This window comes from Centrocercus urophasianus, unplaced genomic scaffold (genome assembly GCF_019232065.1).
Source record: "Centrocercus urophasianus isolate 14NV4802_14NV808 unplaced genomic scaffold, USGS_Curo_1.0 seq_11, whole genome shotgun sequence".
In the NCBI taxonomy this organism is placed as follows: Eukaryota; Metazoa; Chordata; class Aves; order Galliformes; family Phasianidae; genus Centrocercus; species Centrocercus urophasianus.
In genome coordinates, this window is record NW_024884253.1 from 9,324,591 (window position 1) to 9,343,617 (window position 19,027).

A 19,027-nucleotide genomic window follows, 5' to 3' on the forward strand; every position below is an offset into this window, starting at 1 on the left:
GTATACTGGCAGTGGACAAGACAGAAAATGCGGATTCTGCTTTTTATTCAAGTTGCCGCACAATAATCAAGCAGACTCTACTCAGACTCAAGATGTAGAACTTCTTGTAAAACCCAAAAGATTCAAGAGCCAACACTGACTACAAACCCTTTGTCTTTTGCAGTCAACAAGAAGTTAAAGTTTTGTTTCTGTAAATCAGTTGAGTCCCTGAAAGAGAGTGAGCTATCTTAATTTGCATACAGCTGGCAAAAACTCATCTGTAGCATCATGGTGTGCATTCTAGCAATGGCTGGTTTAACAGAAGTTTCTGGCTGCTCTACCCTGCCTTTTTTAGTGCAAACGCAACTTGGGAAGTGCTTTGCAGTGACTAGAGGACTTTCATAACACTGAAGAAGGGTTCTGAACCTTGTGTCCTCTTGCTGCTCCATTTTCCTCCTCAGTTTCTCTGAATGCTGCTAAATCACAACCAGGGAATATGTGTTCAAACCCTACTGCAAGACAAGAACTTTAAAGGCACTGCACAGTATTGCAGAACAGGAAACAGAAGTCCAAAAGGGCAGAAGAAAGGCAATTCTGAAGTTGCAAAATCCATCTATTTTAACACAGAGGTTAGGAAGAAACAGAAGAGAAAGCAGTGAAGAGAGCAAGGAGTTTATTTTCTAAAGCCATTGTGGCTTAATTGAAAGTGTTAATGATTAGAAAAACTCAGAACATGTGATGCTGTCATCAAGTGTCTTTTTGCTACATACACACTGCAAAAAGTGAGAAGATCAGGCTTTAAGACACATGCCTGGCAAAGCAAAGGAAAACGAAACTTCTCCACTATGCTGTTTGGGACAGGAAAATTGTATACCACTGTTTTATTACTATTATTATTATTGTTGCTATTTGGATAGATGATAACATTTGATTTAGTCTTTTTTTATTTTTGTTTTGTAATCCTGCAAGAGTTCTTTCATGATATGACAAGTTTTCCCCAAATTTTGTCATGTTAAATGGTGAGTTTTTGAGATTTCATTTTTTCCTAGATTTGTTTGGGCTGTGTTTGGTTTTCCAGGTGATTTTTTTAGTGTGTCATTACAGAGTTTGTTGGCTACTTTGGAAAAGTCAGTTGATGAGGATGGCTGCTGGCTATTTTCTTGCCACCATGTCACCTATACCAACAAAGCTGCTTTGGGGGTCACACAATAATATGCCTCACTGAGATAATCCAGAAAAAAAAGAAAGTTAAGCATCTCTCATGTTTCAGGTAACCACACCCTCAGAACATAGTCTCTATTAAACCTTAATGAAAGAGATGAGCTTTTAGGAAAGGCCATCTTTCTCTCTGGTGTGTAAAATAGCCACTGAAAGTAAGCACCTGCTGAGTAACATTTAGTAGTTGACTACATTTTCTCAGGACAACTTAATATCTAATACACACTTCTTATTGCACACATGAAGGAACACTGTGGTGAATCTCCTCACCACAAGTCAAAGCCTGTGAGCTCAGACCATAAAGCAAGCACCTCGGACCACTAGAGGTTAATCCTTGGCCATAAGTAATGTGGATGCATGTTGAGGGCACTAACCAGATTCAGTTTTCCCCTCCATTACGCTCTCTGAGTGAAGCTACAAACTTGTTAGAACTTATCTGATCCAGCAGCTTACTGCTGACAGAAAGTGGAAGCCCCATCTCCTTCTTTTCAGAGCTCCACTTCCAGAACGTGGCACTGTCCTCTTTTCTCTGTATGTTTTGGTGCTCAGTTGATATTTGGTTAAGCCAATTCAACTCGCGAAACCAGCAGAAAAGAATTTTTTGTAGTACTGTGAGCTGAATTGTTTAAGAAAAGGCTTTGATGATTATTAGGTCTGGCAAGGGAAAGGGAGAGGGATTTGTGAGAGAGAAGAGCAAAATCTGTAGCAGGCTCTGTGTTTGTAATACTTCTCCTTCTGTGGATGAATAAAATGGGGAATGGTGTTTTCTTCCTCATAATGTTGTTGTGTAACAACATTAAAGATCTCCAGGCTACAGTGGTGAAGGAGAAGTGGATGCAAGTTTTTGCCGAGTCTGTCCACTGTTAACCATTAATGAAGACTTTATTATAACCTTCAGAATTTTTCAGTAGTTTCCTTTAAAGAACACTTATCCTGAAAAGTTTATTATTCTCTTATGAAAAGCAAAATAGGTTACTGTATGCACCACCCAATATGTGTTTCTAACAGATGAGTTCAGGTTTCTGCCTTCAGGCAGGAAAGAAACCAGTGGAAAAGACCCATTGTCCGAACCCATCTAGCAAGGTTTAACACTCTTTGCAACTACCTTTAACTTGTGGTGTTGAATTGTTTTTTCTTTTTGTTCTGATCTCTGTTTCTGTGGGTTTTGACTGAAGATTTCTCCTCCATGAGTCCAAATTGAAACCATTTGGTTATGAGTCTTTCAATCAGTTCTTTCAAGGCTTATGCCATTTGTAGACTGATGGCTAATTTAAAAACAAATTAGACTAAAACAGTGACAAGAGGTCACCAGGAAGCTCTGCAGGAAATGATAGGACTTTTCTATGTTAAAGTTACAAAACTTCTCCAACAGGCAAGATGTTGTCTGTGATGCATATGAAATACTTATTAGTGAACCTGTGACAACAGGCCAACTCTATTACCAACTTTGATTTGATGGCTAAAGCACTGGCCATCCAGATTATGATAAAATATGCATTTGAAAGGATGAAATGAGTTTAAACCACCAAATTTTGCAGTAGATACACCAAACTATCTCTTTGCTGAAGAGATGCTGCAACTGTATGAACAGATTCCAGCTCTTTGTTTAGCAAAGGAATGAAGTTATCTAGAGCTGGGTGAGCTGCTGTGCTTGATCACATCATGTCCTGTGTGTCCTGGAGAGAATGTGTGCTTTTGGACACTCATTTGGATGATAGCCACAGCCTCACAAGGCCTTTGAGTTGCACAGAGAGTGACATAGGCCAGGGCTGGGTGCACTCCTTGAGAATCTTGCAGCAAGTACTTGAACCCTTATTTGAGAAGCACTGCCAGCTCTTCATGCAATCATAGAATCATAGAATGGCCTGGGTTGAAAAGGACCACAATTATCATCTTGTCTCAATTCCCCTGCTATGTGCAGGGTCACCAACCACCAGACCAGGCTGCCCAGAATCACATCCAGCCTGGCCTGGAACATCTCCAGGGATGGGGCATCCACAACCTCCTTGGGCAACCTGTTCCAGTGGACTGATTCCAGCAACCTGTTCCAGATCTTGACTTTGGGTGTTCTTCTCTTTGCACACCTTGTAAAATAACATGCCTGAGAATTTAGGCTCATCAAAAGTTTCTGTGCAGGACTGTTTCTGCAACAAGAGAAGGGAAAGTCATGTTCTGAATTGTCCTAGAGCATGTCCTAGAGCACAGCACCTGTTGTACTAAGCTCTGCGGAAAAGTAGCTGGTGAAATCCTGCAAAACTGAGCTCTGTTTCATGGCTGGTTGGCTGAGTCATAGCATGGGCCTCAGCAGAAATGCATTAGTATAAAGGCAGTAAATCAGCTGTGAAAGAAACTCTATGGCTGACGGTTGGCTTCTGTTCTTCCCGCTAGAGACAATAGGTCAATGTGTCATCTAAGATACCCTGTCACCACAAACCTCTGAGCTTCCCACAAGGTCACTGGGAAGTAAGGAAATCCTACCAGTCCCCGTTATCAATGAGGAACCGACATCTCAGCTTGCAATGAAACAAAACACACACATTTTCACAGCTATCTGCTAGTTTATTTATACTGGTAAATACCCTGAAATATATTCTTCCCACATCCAGGATATTGTATCATAAGCTCTTCCTTCCTCACAGCCTTCTAGTCTGTAACCAATGATAGGGCTGAGCTCAAGGCAGTGGGGTCACATTGGAGGTGAAGTGAACAGGAGCAAAGAGGCAGATGTTTGATTGGAAAACAGCAAATTTACAACTTTCGAACTACTGTCACTGTTATGTGTCATTGATCAACAGATTCCAAACCTCTCAGGTCTTTTTTTTCCCCACAGCTATACACTGTGTATGAAGTTATTCAGAATACCTGCCTCCAGTGTACAGCTGCCAGTTCCAAGGGCTCAGATAATTAGTACCCAGCTCACAATACATCAGATTATGCCAAAAAATCAGAGTACTCCAAGCCTTCCTGCTGATGCATACTTGGCTTTCTGCTTGCTCACATGTTACACAATGCATCACTGAAACAAAGACAGAGCAAACTGACTAATGTGTTGAAGAAACTGGCAGAAGTACAAGTGTAGGTCAAAGTCACCTATCTCCCACCTTCTCCAGAAAGGAGGAGTGGAGTGTGGGAAAGAGCAAAATCATTCTCTTTCCTTTTCAAGGTTCTAATTCTTTTGCTGGAACATAGCCAGTAAAGAAGGTTGTGGCATTCACTGCATAGCTTACAGGTGTGTGCATTTGCGTGAGCAAGTGAAGCAGAGGGAAATGACTCTCTCAGTTCTCTACAGAACATGACTCTTGTTTCATAAAACACATCCAACACTTCTGGTGCCTGATTTCCTTATGCACACATCAAGTTACTGCTTTCTGTTGATCAAATGTTTAGCTCCATTGCACAGCTTGCATTTGGGCAGGCACAGTTGTTTTCAGTTGGTTTTCAATTCATTAGGATAGCAGCATGCAAAGTAGAAAATTCGGTCTAAATTAGCCTGGCCTTCTAGAATTTATATGAAGAGAACCAGTTATGTTACATGTAGGCTGCCTACATGTATCTCCCTATGATGAGTTTTATATTCAGGTGTTTTTCAGACTTGGAAATCTCCTTCCACCTGCCTTAAGATGAAAGCCATTAAGATTTTATTTACACAGGCCATAATGTTCTAGCTGTTATTCAACTACAAAATCTTGTTTTCTTCTGAACTCCTCTCTCTTTTGCAAATCAGTTTTATACTATGATGAGATTATTCTTATTTTTAGCTACAGAGGGATTGCTTTTATGGTTGCATTAAATATACTGCAAAGGCTTGGGGAGGAGGGAAGAAGAACATAGGGATGTTAAGAATTTACCATTTTTACTTCAGTGAGATCTATGTCCTTTCCAATCTTTTCTGTTCTTCTTGGGAGAGCCAAGACATGCCTCTTTTATAGCAGAAATTAGTATCTCTAGAAGTTACAGTCAATTTCAGCCATTTTTGGCAGAACTGCCTCCCCAACTTCAACGTAATACCAACCAGCCCATACAAGTCTTTCCATCCACAGGTCTAGTGATAACAAATCCACTGGAACAGTAATCTCAAATTTAAATGTAGGATTTATTTCTCATATTTTCCTTCCAGAATCTGCATGAAGTCTATAAGGTAGTACTCCCAGGGTGGAGACTGGGAAATTGAGGTGAAGGGGAGAAATGATTTCTCCAAGCACTGTGCAACAAAAGTTGTTGCCTGGCAGTTATGTGATAGAGCATCACCAAAATCACCGGAAGCTCTGCTATTGACTTCAGCTAGCAGTACTGTCCTTCTTCTAACATGTGGACATCTTGCTTCATAGAGAGCATCCAAAAAAGCAGAACAGCAAAAATGCATTTTTTATCCACTAAAACATATCCAAACCTCAGGAGATAAGGGGAAAGTATATATAGGGAAGAGTGTTGGTCTTGTGAGTGAGACAGGAGTCTCTGACTTAGGAAATAGATTGAATTTTCTGTTCTGACGTAAGCTTTTGATATGAACACATACTGGTGTCTTACATTCTGTTACTTTTGCTTTTCTAAATAGGTAACAGAACTGTTGCACTCTTAATACTATTTTCCAAGTAGAGCTGTCTTGAAGCTGCTTTGTTTTTCAAATTCTTTACATTCCTGGGCCAGCAGTAGCAGGCTGATGTAGAATCCTTGATGGACTTTTTGTCAATATTACTCTATGTTAGTGAAAAAAATACATTTTAAACATTTTATGATCAATGTTTGCACTATAAACAGAGCTGATAACAGTAAGATTTCATTTTATAATGTATTGGTTTTTAAAAAAGTCACTACTACAGCTCTTCAGTTGCCGCACTCACTTCACTTTTTAATAATTCAAGTTTTGTCTTTCTTTGTGAAATTGTTGCAAGTACCTGACTTGTGAGTACTTCAGAAATTGTCTCTCTCCCTTGTTATCTGTGAAAGTCTGACTGGTTTTTGAGCTTTCCACCTTCTTCTCTGGGTGACAGAAATATTTTCTAATGAACAGATCTTAGAGATCTCACACTCTGCAAAGCCAGAAAACTTTAAACCTGAGAAATGGCATGAAAGTGGCATGAACCTTTACAAAAACAATGCAAATTATTATAAATTGGCAACAGTATGTCTGAACCTTGCAACCTAAAATTGAAGTGTTCCCAAGCCTTTTGTGTATCTCTATTCCCAGACATACTTTAGGACCAAGATCTCAGACCTTCCCTGGTTGATCTCTTTGTTGTTCATCTGGTTTGCTCTGTAAACAAATCAGTTTTTACCTCCTGATTTGGAGACCCCAATGACTAGGATCTCTGTACTCCCGTGGACTCAACATCTATAAAGACAACTCTGGGACTCATCCTTTGTCCACTGAGACAGAGAGCAAAAGCTGTTTCAACCGCACAAAGGATAAGGCTGGAGAGATTCCAGCCTGCAGGTGTAATAAGGGAAATACTTTTGTTGGAAGAATCAGACCCAAGTATTTATCTTGCTATCAGCTTTGATGAATGAAGTACATTGCGCTTTCTACACAGTATTGTTTCCAATGGATGTGAAAGGTTACCTTTTTAAAGTTTCCTGCTCTTTTTTTGTTACATATTAAACTTTCCTCTCTTTTATGTTGTTAGTAATGCATGCCTTTACTGTGAGAGAAAGATGGGATAGTCTTGATGCAAAGATACCATTCCTTTTATTCTTCACCATCTACTCTTCATCCCTTTCCAAGACCTGGAACATGATGATTCAAAGTTAAACCATTTTCAGAACGTTACCTCCCATATCTGTAGAAATTTTAGAGTGCTGCACTCCAGAGTCCAGTGTTCTCTCTTTCTCCACATTCACTACATATTTCCTGACTCAAATCTGGTCTGAGTGTTTGATCACATTTCTTGCCCCTCCTAATTTTAAATTTTAATTTTCTTCCACACTCCCTCTCACCGCAAGTCTAATAGGTATCAATAGCCTCAATCAGACTGTAATACTCATGCTTGATGAATCTGAGCCTTACTAAAATTATTTCAGGGCTAATGGAAATATGTCCACAGTATTTAGCAGACTGTGTGAATCAGACACATTGGAACTGACTGGAAAACTTTCAAGGATTGGGAATTTCTTGTCCTTCCTTCCTTCCTTCCTTCCTTCCTTCCTTCCTTCCTTCCTTCCTTCCTTCCTTCCTTCCCTTCTTCCCCCCTCCACCCCCCTCCTTCCCTGCCATCTGTCTGTCTGTCCATTCATCTGTCTCTTTAATGGTCTACTTTATTTAAATAATAATTTGATGTTTAGAATGCTCACCTGTAGAAGACGAGAATAAACTTTATATTTCCACTCTGACTAGGTAGAGTAAGGCCTTGAGCCTGTGTTTTTCACATAATGGGCAGATTACACCACTGAAATGCTATGGGGTGATCTACTATTTACCTATATGTAAAATAATAATGATAATAATTATTATTCTCCTCTGTTTCAGTGCAGAACAGAAAATCTTACAAGTATTTGCATGGCTTAGGCAAAATCTTTTGCCTATAGCTGTGATCTTTCTTTGGTGCCAAAGTTTTGTGCTACAAGGCACCAATGACAGCACTGGTGACAAACTGGTAGATATTACTTAAGAATGAATTTCTTCTTCATTCAGCAGAGCAAAGATACCAAAAGATTCAGATTCTGCTGCAAGTAATGATTTCCAGTGATGACACAATTTTTGAGAGACAAGAGATAATTTGCATTTGCCTTCCTGTTTTAACTACATGTGCAGGTGTATCTCTGCAATATAATCAGCTTATCAGTTTCAACAACGCCCTGCATCCAAGCATTCAAACAAGCATTGAAATGCAGGCACCAGGGCAGCGACAACCCTTCTCAGCCTGCCTGAGAATACTGTTTCCAGTTCTAGGCTCCCCAGTTCAAAAAGACAGGGATCTACTGGAGAGAGTCCAGTGGGGAGCCATAAAGATGATAAAGGGCCTGGAGCATCTCCACTGTGAGGGAAGGCTGAGTGACCTGGTTCTTTTCAGCCTTGAGAAAAACAGACTCAGAGGTGATCTGACTAATGTTCATAAATATATTAAGTGTGGGAGTCAAAGGCACATGGCCAAATTCTTCTCGGCAGTCTGTGGGGACAGGACAAGGGGAAATGGCCATAAGCTGGAGCATAAGAAGTTCTGCACTGATATGTGAAGGAACTTCTTCACAGTGAGGGTGACGGAGCACTGCAACAGGCTGCCCAGGGAGGTTGTGGATTCTTCTTTTCTGGAGATATTCAAGACACACCTGGACACCTACCTGTGCTGCCTGCTGTAGAGGGCCTGCTTTGCAGGGGAGTTGGACTTGATGATCTCTGGAAGTCCCTTCCAAGCCCTACAATTCTGTAATTCTGTGATTCCTACATTTCATACCTGGTACCACATCTCTACTCTTTGACAGTACAGTAGGAAAATTTGTGTCATGATAGAACCTATATATGCAACCTCTCCAAATGCCCCAAACACAAGCATTAACATCTTTTCTTGAGAAATGTCTGTTCATCTGTTCTTCCACACGTTTTATTTGACATTAAGAAATAAGTTTAAAATCCCAAATGATATTCTACCTGCTCTTTTACAAAGATCACTTACTGCAGGTGAGTGGGCAGATAAACTGTATTGTAGGTGGTAATCATGTTTATTTTTTCCTTTTGCTCAGGAAAGTGTGCCAGAAGATTCAATTTTAGCATTCACATTATCATGAGATTAGAATTCTTTTGGAAGAACCGTGATAGATCTACGTATACTGGAATATTAGCTAGGAATTTGCACCTGATTCTCTAGTCTATAACTTCTTTTGCCACAGCACTGTACATGAATTGGATGTGGCTTACTCTCTCTCAGCTGATACTTAATATTGGTTCAGTTTCAGCCTTCTTGAACTTCTGATTTCCTTTGTCATGCTTTGTATATTGTAGAGTACTATAAAGGAAGGGCATTGGTATTTTTGTGGTTTTTTTCCTGATTTCAGGATTTAACTGAGTTTTACTTTTATTTCATTATTTCCTGATGCTTGATTTTACTTTGCTAAGACCCCCCCTCCCACTGGGCACGTGCGATGGTCATTACAAATTGCTCTCTGCAGGTAACTGGGGGTTACCAAGGAGGCCTAGCTATTCACACTCATCAAAGCCAGGATTTAAGCTGGGGAGAAGTCCACCACAATTCCCATGTCTTTCAACTAAATCCTGTAAGAATTTAGGCTTGGGACAAGGGTTGTTTCTCCCTCCAAAAGGGATGTCTCAGTGAATGACACCTACTGTATACCTCCAGATTTGATGAAATTTAGGTGAAAATATTACTTTTCACACAGCAGTGTGCACAGCTCAGGGTGTAACTGGGCCATAGGGGGACTTGTGTGTCATGGTCCAGCACTGTCCAAGGAGGCCCTGAACAAATCTGTTCCAGCAAGTGATGGAGAGAAGAGAGAAGGAAGAAGAGAATGAAGTCTGCCCTACTGCTCTTCCTGGGGCAACCCAGCCTTGAACTATGTACCCAGCATTGCAAACTGGTTCTGCATACCAAAGTGCCACAGTTCTGTGCATCACAAAAGCTGATAAACTATACTGGTTTACACTCAGGAAGGTCACATCTCCAGAGTAAACTTCTGAAGCATGAGAGGCTGTTTATCTCTTGTTTATCTCTATGCATCAGGTGGGTGGTGGCCTCAGAATCAGAGCAAACACTGATCATTGCTGTTGTCATATAGCCTCCTACAGACTGGTTTGTAAAAACAAATCATATCTCATGTGAAGTGGGAAAACTTAGAGAGAAATGTTTGCTTCCTTGAACCCCAGCTCATTTGGGACATTGTGCAGTTGAGCTTTCTGTGTGAGTATAAGCAGCCTTGAAAAAATCCTCATGGGCTGAAGCACCCTTGGGTTAGTTTATTGCTAAAAGGAAGAAATTGATCATAGCAATCAACTTAAAATAATACTGCTCCGAGAAAGATGTCATGCTGTGTACTTATCTCCTCACCCCAAACCACATCACATACATTTAGATGCTTCGGAAGTAAGAATAGTTACAAACAGCAAAATGTAGGTTGGTTCATCCAAGGCCTTTAGACATGATTTTCATGCAAGTTATGTTGTAAAACACAACAGTATATGACAATAACAATGTGATCAGTCGAGTGCAAAAGGGAGGAGAATTAGATCATTAGATCATGATCACTCACATTATGTAAGTTTATATTCACTTAGCGACAGGAAACTGAATGTGTAGATATTTCTGAGGTTCAGGAAGTACAAAGCTCAGAAGAGGCATCAGAAAATATACACAGGAAGGAGGACTGAAGTGGGTTCAAAGTGTGTTAGTAGAAAACAGAACTTCTTTTATTTTTTACCACTGTTTTTACTAAATGAGTCGTTGGGGGAAGAGCATGGAACACAATGGGGGAAGGGACACCAACCTCCTTAAGTCTCTTGTTTTTCATAATTTGAAACAGGGGGATCTCCTTGTCATGGTGACTGATTTTCCAGTGCCATAGACGTCAATCTCTAAGACTCATCATTTTGCCCCTGCTATCTGGGGATTCTGAGAAATTTGTTACTGGAAAAAAATTATTAATGTAAGAAACAGAAAAGCCAACCTGTGGACTTTTTATTAGCACCTGCAGACTCTTAAAATCATATTACTGATTAAGAAAATGGCCTATTTTTCCACAAGAAGAAAACATTGTAGAAAAGAAGTAACATTGTGCTGTGGTGGAAAAGATACTGATTCCTTAACTCAGTATTTTCAGATGTTTCCTTCATGCTACTCTAAAAAATCTTCTTTGGAGTGGTATTGTTTAGGCATACTATAAACTCCATGGTGATATTTCGTTGCTTAAAAATTTTTTTCATGACATGCTGCTGGATATTTACACATACTTGAGAGAGCTAGAAACTGCAAGACGGCAGAACAGCTTAAAAATACGATTTTTTCTTAATTAAATACATTTTTAAATTAAAATATGTCTTCCAGTAATTTCTGCACTAAAAACAAATATGAGCATTGCATATCTGGGTAAAAACTTCACTAGTCCTAGCAAATTAAGTAGGGTGGGATTTTTCTTTGTTAAATTTGACATTCAGGCGTTGGACTGCATAATAAATGCTTATGCAGTACTTACAGCAATGTGTCCTGATCTTTCCATGAACGTGTAACCATAGGCATGATAAAATAATATAGATTTTCGTTAACATCCTACAATAGAATTTAATAGTTTATCTCTGCTGTGGACCTTAATGAACAAACTCGTAAAACGTGGCGATGTTACAGTTCTCTAACACGGTCCCTCAGAACTTACGCCATTTTTTACTGTCAACTTTTTCTTTCTTCATTTCTTGTTTTAACTATTAATTTAACTGTATTTAAATTCTAGTGAAATCCCCTATAAGGCTGATTATTTGACATTTCAGCGCTAAAACAAAAAGATTTACAGGGAAATTCACCAAAGTACAGGATCAGTTTCAGTGCAGTTTAGCCAAAAAAACTGAGTTTCAAAACTGCCACTGAGTTAAATTCAGCCAATAGTTTACCCTGTTTTGATATCTGAGTTTTTAATTTCTTTGAATATGAAACCCTAGAGAAGCTTTGTAAATGTGACCCCATGCAAATCAAAATCTAAGAATGTTTTCATTACAGTCTGTGAACTGAAACTGCTGAGTTTCACATCTCTCTAGATTTTAAGCTACTAAGCCAGGGGAATTTTCATGTTCAGGTAATTAAGAAAAGTCAGTATTTTAAACTTCAGAATTAATTCTTTATTTCTATATGTTCTATTCTGAACCAGTTTTCACACCCTCAAACTTGGATTTATTTGACACTGATTTTAGAAAAAAAGAAAAAGGATGGTAGAACTTTTCTTAGAATGGAAATGTCCCCAAAGCCCTTGTGTAGCATTATCAGAATGTTCTGATCTCTAATAATGACCTCATACACTGAAAACCCTTCTGTAGTTTTGTCTTCACTGGGTTTTTAACAGCATTTCATTTGACTGAAAATCATAGAATGGCTTGTGTTGGAAAGGACTTTTGAGATCACGTAGATCCACCCCTCTGCTATAGGCAGGGACACCTCCCTCTAGACCAGGTTGCTCACAGCCCCATCACACCTGGCCTTGAATGCTTCCAGGGAGAGAGCATTCACAGACTCACTGGGCAACCTGTTCCAGTGTCTCACCACTACCACAGTAAAGAATTTCTTCCTAATATCTAGTCTAAATCTACACTTTCCTGTTTAAAGTCATTGCCCCTTGTCCTGTCACTGCATGCCTTTATAAAAAGTCCCTTCCCAGCTTTCCTGTAGGCTGTATCTTTTAATGTTGCAGTGAGGAGTGTTCACATCACTCATTTTAGGCATCTAATTATGTCATTTGGTATTTTCATTCTGTTATTTTTGAGGAGCACACAATACACATATAGTTTGAGTAAACCTTTTAAAATTACCCAGATTATGGCAAGGCAATTCTGGGGCCTCATCCACTGTCTTAAGCTCACAAGTCTCTTTCCCATCAAATTGCTATTGTCACTGGAATCTTTAGCCACTCGGCATGACCATTAAGAACTCACTAAGAACAAGACAAATTTCTGTTCACCATCTGAGTAGTTTTGATAGAAACTTGGAAATTCTGGTGCAGTCTAGGAATTCTACTATGTCAATATTTATTTTTGTTCTAAATAAGGATAAAAACAATAGACATATAGAGAATTGTCCCTTAAGTACCACTTGGAACATTTATAAACCCTTAAAACTTTTGTTGGAGGGAACTCTGAACATTATCTGTCCAACCTGCTGCTTGAAGAAGAACCAACACCAGCACCAGAGCAGGTCAGCTGAGGGTTTGCAGGTAGAAGAATCACTCTTTCATTTGGTCTGGGATGATTAAGAAATACAGTTTGGGTTTGTTGTACTTCAGTTTTCTGTTTCTGGGTAGGCTTTACCTTTACCTTTACCTTTACCTGAAGCTTCCTCAACAGTGGAAAGATTCAGTCCAGCAAGAACGAGCATTATAAATGGGGCAGTTGGAATTTTGGACTGCTGATTCCACATGCAACAGAACAAACCTGTCCATTATAGATTTTTTCCTCATAGTCTGTTTCCTAATAGTCTATTTTTTTGTGCAAAATACTGAGTGTTCCATAGGCAACAGGTAGGTCATGAGCCAGCAGTGTGCCCTTGTGGCCAAGAAGGCAAGTGGTATCAGGGAGTGCATTAAAATGAGCATGGCCAGTAGGTAGAGGGAGGTGATTCTTCCCCTCCACTCTGCCCTGGTAAAGTCACATCTGGAGTACTGTGTCCATTTCTGTCTACTCAGTCAAAAAAGATTGGGACCTTTTAGAAAGAGATCAGCAGAGGGCTACAAAGAGAATGAGGGGCCTGGAGCACCGCTTTTATAAGGAAAGGCTGAGACCTGGGGCTGGAGAAGAGAAGCCTGGAAGGGGAATCTCATAACTGTTAAGTATCTAAAGCGTGGGATTCAAATGAGTGGAGGTGGACTCTTTTCAATGTTGTGAAGCAATAGAAAAAAGGGCAATGGACAGAAACTGGAACATAGGAAGTTCCACACTAACTCAAGAAAGAACTTCTTTATAGTGAGAATGACAGAGCACTGGAGCAGGCTGCCCAGAGAGGTTGTGGAGTCTCTTTCTCTGGAGATATTGAAGACCTGAATGCCTACCTGTGTGAACTGCAGGTTCAATGATCTCTAGAAGTTGGTCCCTTCCAACCTCTACAATTCCATGATTCTGTGATTCTGTAGACAATAAATGTGAGTATGAGGAATGCAGGAAAATCAGTTGAAATAACATACTGAAAGACAGCAGACAGTTGTGGAGAAGTTGTAACTCTACGTACTTTTAACTGATTGCCAAGTCTGTTATTTTGGTAGACAGTTATAGGAAACTTCCTCAGATCAGAGCCCTTCTGAAGCAAGCAGGTAAGTACGTGGTTGTTGGCAGAGTCTTGTTGAACCCAGTAGCACAAGTTCACCTTTCTTTCCACCCATACCTGCTACCCTGACTGTGGTGTCCCACAGTTTCCCATGAGAAGTGTTTCAGATCCTTGTCTTTTAATCTGAGAAGTGAAACCCCCGTCACCTGACCCACATACCTTTTGTGAGATCTGTTGTTCATGTTGAGAAATAAGGGCAAGAGGAGCACATGATGACATTCTGTTGTGGTATGTGAACACTAGAACAATACTTGCTATTCTTTGCTTCCCTTCCTCAATCTTCCCTTTCATGATATATTAGTCATCAAATCATGATTGAGAAAAATTTCCCGGTGTTGATATTTCAGACATCTAGTACTAAGCGAAATGTGAAAGTATATCCAGTTTATATCACCTTCAAACACACACTGCAACTTGTCAAACACAGCTCTTTCCCTCTCTACCTCTTTATTTTTGGCCAAGGTTACAAACAAGTGAGCACAAGACTACCAGCAAAAGTACTGACACAATTGTCACATTTCATAGATGAATAAGGTAGAAAACAATTATTTGGTTACATAAATTAATTAGTAATTAAGATTTTTGAAATCAAACACTGTATATTCCTGTAACTGAATGAGGCTAGGATGATGTCCATGGTGAAATGTTTATTTTTCAGATGAAGGGCTGCAAAGAGTAGCAAAGCAATAGGACTGGAAGAACTTCTGTTCAGTTTTCCATTGGTGTACTTGGCTGAGAGCTATCAGAGCAGTCAGAGACAAGGCTGATGGAAAGGACTGCCTCCCTGCATGCAGCTAACACTTCTGCCATGCTGCAAAGCACTGCCATGCTACCCTATAAGTTGTTGCTTCTCACTGTGACATTGCACTGCAAGTTTCCTTGCCTCCCTAGCAGCATCACCATACAGTTGATTTTGCAAAAGTCTCCATGATGTTTCAGTAAGGATGGCACATGCTGCAACCCTGACTTCTTGAGGAAAAATCAAGAAGCAGAGGACAAGAACTACACAGGGACCTGCAGGAAGCCTAAGCCTGTAGATATTTCATGTTCCTTTACTCATGTCACTTATTAGGTATCCAGTATGGTTATTTGGTGTCTGAGAGAGAAAGCTGAATACTGCTTGCCCTAGAGGGATGCAATGGAGATAAGATTCATAATAGTGAGGACCGTGTCATTGCTTAAGTATCTAGAAAACACCTTTGAAAGTAGGAATGTCACACAGAAACTTGTATCTTGATCCATATTCTCAGTCAGCTTCCTCTCTTTCTGCCTCCCCTAATTGCCAGTTTAATTCCAAATATAACACATTCAACACATTCCTTACAGCGCAAATCAGAAACAATCCACTGTGAATAAAGCATGACTTCAGCCTTGTGCAATTCATGTTTCTCTACTAACAGGCTGACTTTGAATCCTGTACTACTTTGGTGAAGAATGCATTGCTCACACATAAAGCTGCCTGAAGGACTTGTGCATGGCAGCCTTTTTCCTCTGCCACAGAAGTACACAAGGTGCTAATGGGGAAATCCACTTAGAATTATAGCAAAACTATAATTCTGAATGTCTGAAATACATGCTTAGTTCCAGAAAATATACTATGGATGGAAATATCTTGAAGGGTACATAGAGATGGAGCATCATTTCTTCACCTGTGAGAATGAACAAGAGCAAACTATGTTGGAAGCAGCAAATGTAATGTCAGATAGAAACTGAGTTCACCTTGTTGAGTTTTTTACATGAAATACTCTTCTCATACTGAAAGATACATTGAAAGCATTTAGATGCTTACAGCTTTAATACATTTATCTGCACCATTAGGTTTCAGCATGTCTTAAATGCAGCACATGATAGGGATGAAGGTAGAGATAAGATCTTGGAAGAATTATTTTATGTGAGAGAAACTGCAAGAGTTGATTGTCAGTGGAGCAGAAACTGTAGGAGCAGCAGTGCAGGTGACCACCCTGTCTTCAACCTGGCCAATATATCCACAGAATGATTGTAGAAGAGCTTAATTTAACTTTTCTGCTGGTCAAGCTTCTCAAAAGCTTTTAAAGCTATTAACACCATTGTTGCTTTCTTGAGCAGGAGTAAATTACTTTGAAGCTCGGAATGTGAATAAGTGTGTTCTGCAGATAACAAACCTGACCTTCACATGCAGTCCGTTACTCCCTTGGCAAGTGCCTTTTACTCTCCCAGAACCCTTCTCCTACTCAGCACAGGGTGGCTCCATGTTGGACCTGGGCACTGGTCTGTGTACTGTCACACCCAGCAGAGGTATGGGGACTCTCACAGGTGTTTCAGTGTGTGTATGAGCATGTTGAGCATTTCAGATAATTTCTAATTAAAAATTGGTGCCTGTGGGTATCACCAGGAATTTGGAGGACAAATCCTAGCTGCGTTATTTCGATTTGCATAACAATGCTTACAAGAGCCTTGGGCTGTAATTTTGCTTTTCAAACTCTGTGTTCCCCATTCCTTCCACAATTACATGGAAACCCAATTTCCTCTCTGTTTCTTTGTGGTTCTGCCACCCCTATGAAGTGATTACAATTCCCTCTTGGCTTGAAGAGCTCTGGAGAGTTGTTGAAATCAATAGCTCTGAGCATCATCAGTGACAGCTTTGTTGTTAGGGAGAAAACACTGTGTTCTGTTGCTTATGCACAAGGAAAGGGAAGAAAGATAAAGGAACTTCTGGTGTGAACTGACAGAAACCCATGGGCACACTGCAGAGGGAGAGGGTGTTGTTCTCCTGGTTCATCTATGCCCTGGAGCATGAAATGCCATTTCATGTGCAGCTCTGTGAAGCTCTGTTTTTTTTCTCTTCCACATGAGAGGGACTGTTGCCCCTCTGACCTTGACAAGGCACAGGAAGCCACTGGGGCCAAGGGTCTGACTATCCCATCTTCCTCTCCTCCTGTTTTTTTTTTGTTGTTGTTGTTCTGGCACACAGACAAATGGCAAAAGACAGCACCCGCTGAATTACTGCCTTTGGTGTTAGGAAACAGAATGGAGATAGATTGGGCAGATATCTAGGGACCAACAGAGATCACTGAGTTCAACTCCTGGCTTCGCACAGGACTACCTAAACATTAAACCACATGTCTAAAAGCATTGCCCAAAAGCATCTGAAACTCTAGCAGGCTTGATGCGAGGATTAGGGGATCCTGTTCCAGTGTCTGACCAGCCTCATGGTGAAGAACCTTTTCCTGATATTTTCAGAATGGCAGATAAGGAGTAGAAGAGACTGCCTGGTGCATACTCTGGGAGCTTACTCTCATCAGCTCAGCCTTTAACCGGCAATAAGTATATCCATGTCAGTGTAAATGTACAGAGTGCTTCTCCACAGTGAATGAGGGAGGAATGATATTTGATGTCACACACCATGGCCAGGTGGGGTGGACACAACCCTGTTCCTACAGCTGTAAATGCACATTTTGTAGTGGCAGTATTCCAGTAGTGTGCACAAACTCCCTTGCTATTCAGTTATGCTTCTGGATGAGTTTCTGCTTTTCTATTACTGTCATCAACAGGGGACGAGAAAGGTTTCCAGAGAAATTTCATGCACCTTTATAGTAGGCCTCATGTAAGACGCGAATCTCATCTGGGAATTTGCTATTTCTTTAACATAAAAACACACTTTATTTCTGGAGCAATCATGTTCAAGAATCCAAAGGGTGCTTTGCTTGCTGTTTTCAGAAATTAAGACATGATAGGACATTGTGACAGGTTCCTTTACTCTTTCTAGCTTGAGCGGTATTTGTAAGCATTTTTTGGCTTACAGTTCTGCTATTGGTAAGAAGAAACCAATCTCTTACATTACATTAAAATGTTCAGTGGGCTGCTGCTCTCCCTAACACCCTAAGACCACAGCTGCAGCAGCTATGCAGTCAGCAGCAGGTGACTCTCTGTGACACTTCTGTGCAAGACCCACCTGACATCCACAGCTGATGACACAGCCCTTCAGCTCCATCTCAGTGTCTGCAGTGGTGTTCTCTGCACCAGCTTGAGCACTATGACACTGGAGGGCAGATTATGGGATAGCAACTTTTCACCACTGCTTCTCCATAACACATAACCTGATGCACCATGAGTGCACACATCCTGCAACGCATGTCTCGCCGTTTAACTCAATACTGGAAGCCTTGTATTGAGGTTGATTGAGGGATCTGCTCTGGGATCCCAAATGTTGTCTTTGGTTAAATAACTCTGTTGGACTTAATGTCTGGACAGAGGCTCAGGAGTCCGATGGTCTGACTTCTATTTCTAGCATTGACCTAAACTTTCTATGTGACTCTACACAGTTCATGTAATCTCTCTGTCTCTATTTCTTCATCTGCTGAACAGGAACACTATCACTTCTCCATCTCTTTGCAGCAGTGAGAAACAAAATGTAGTTTTACTGGATGCTATAATGAAATGCTGCAATTATCACCATATGGAAGCTTGCACTGGGATTACGGTAATTTTTTCTTAGAAAATATTGGTTTGTACTCTACCTCTAATTGAGACAGCTGAATGAAAGGTGACACTTTTTTAATCTTCTCAACATTGTTCAAGCCATCTGTATGAACATGTACCCCATCTATGGCTGCTCTGTTAATTTCCCCCTTGCCTGTTTGTGAAGATGATATTTCAGAACCTCACGTATGCAAGTCACATTTATTTTTCCTGGAAGAGGGGGAAGCCCCATTCAGCCTAAAGAAGCGTGTATGCAAACTCCATTGAGATACTCCAGAATTTACTATCTCCCACCTGCACAAGGCCCAGAGCTGAATTTAAAGCAACACGTTATTAATCTTTTGGCTGATGAAGATTCCATTGATATACTTTACACTTGTGTGCTTCTGCCTGAGAACACGACATTGATTCTTTTT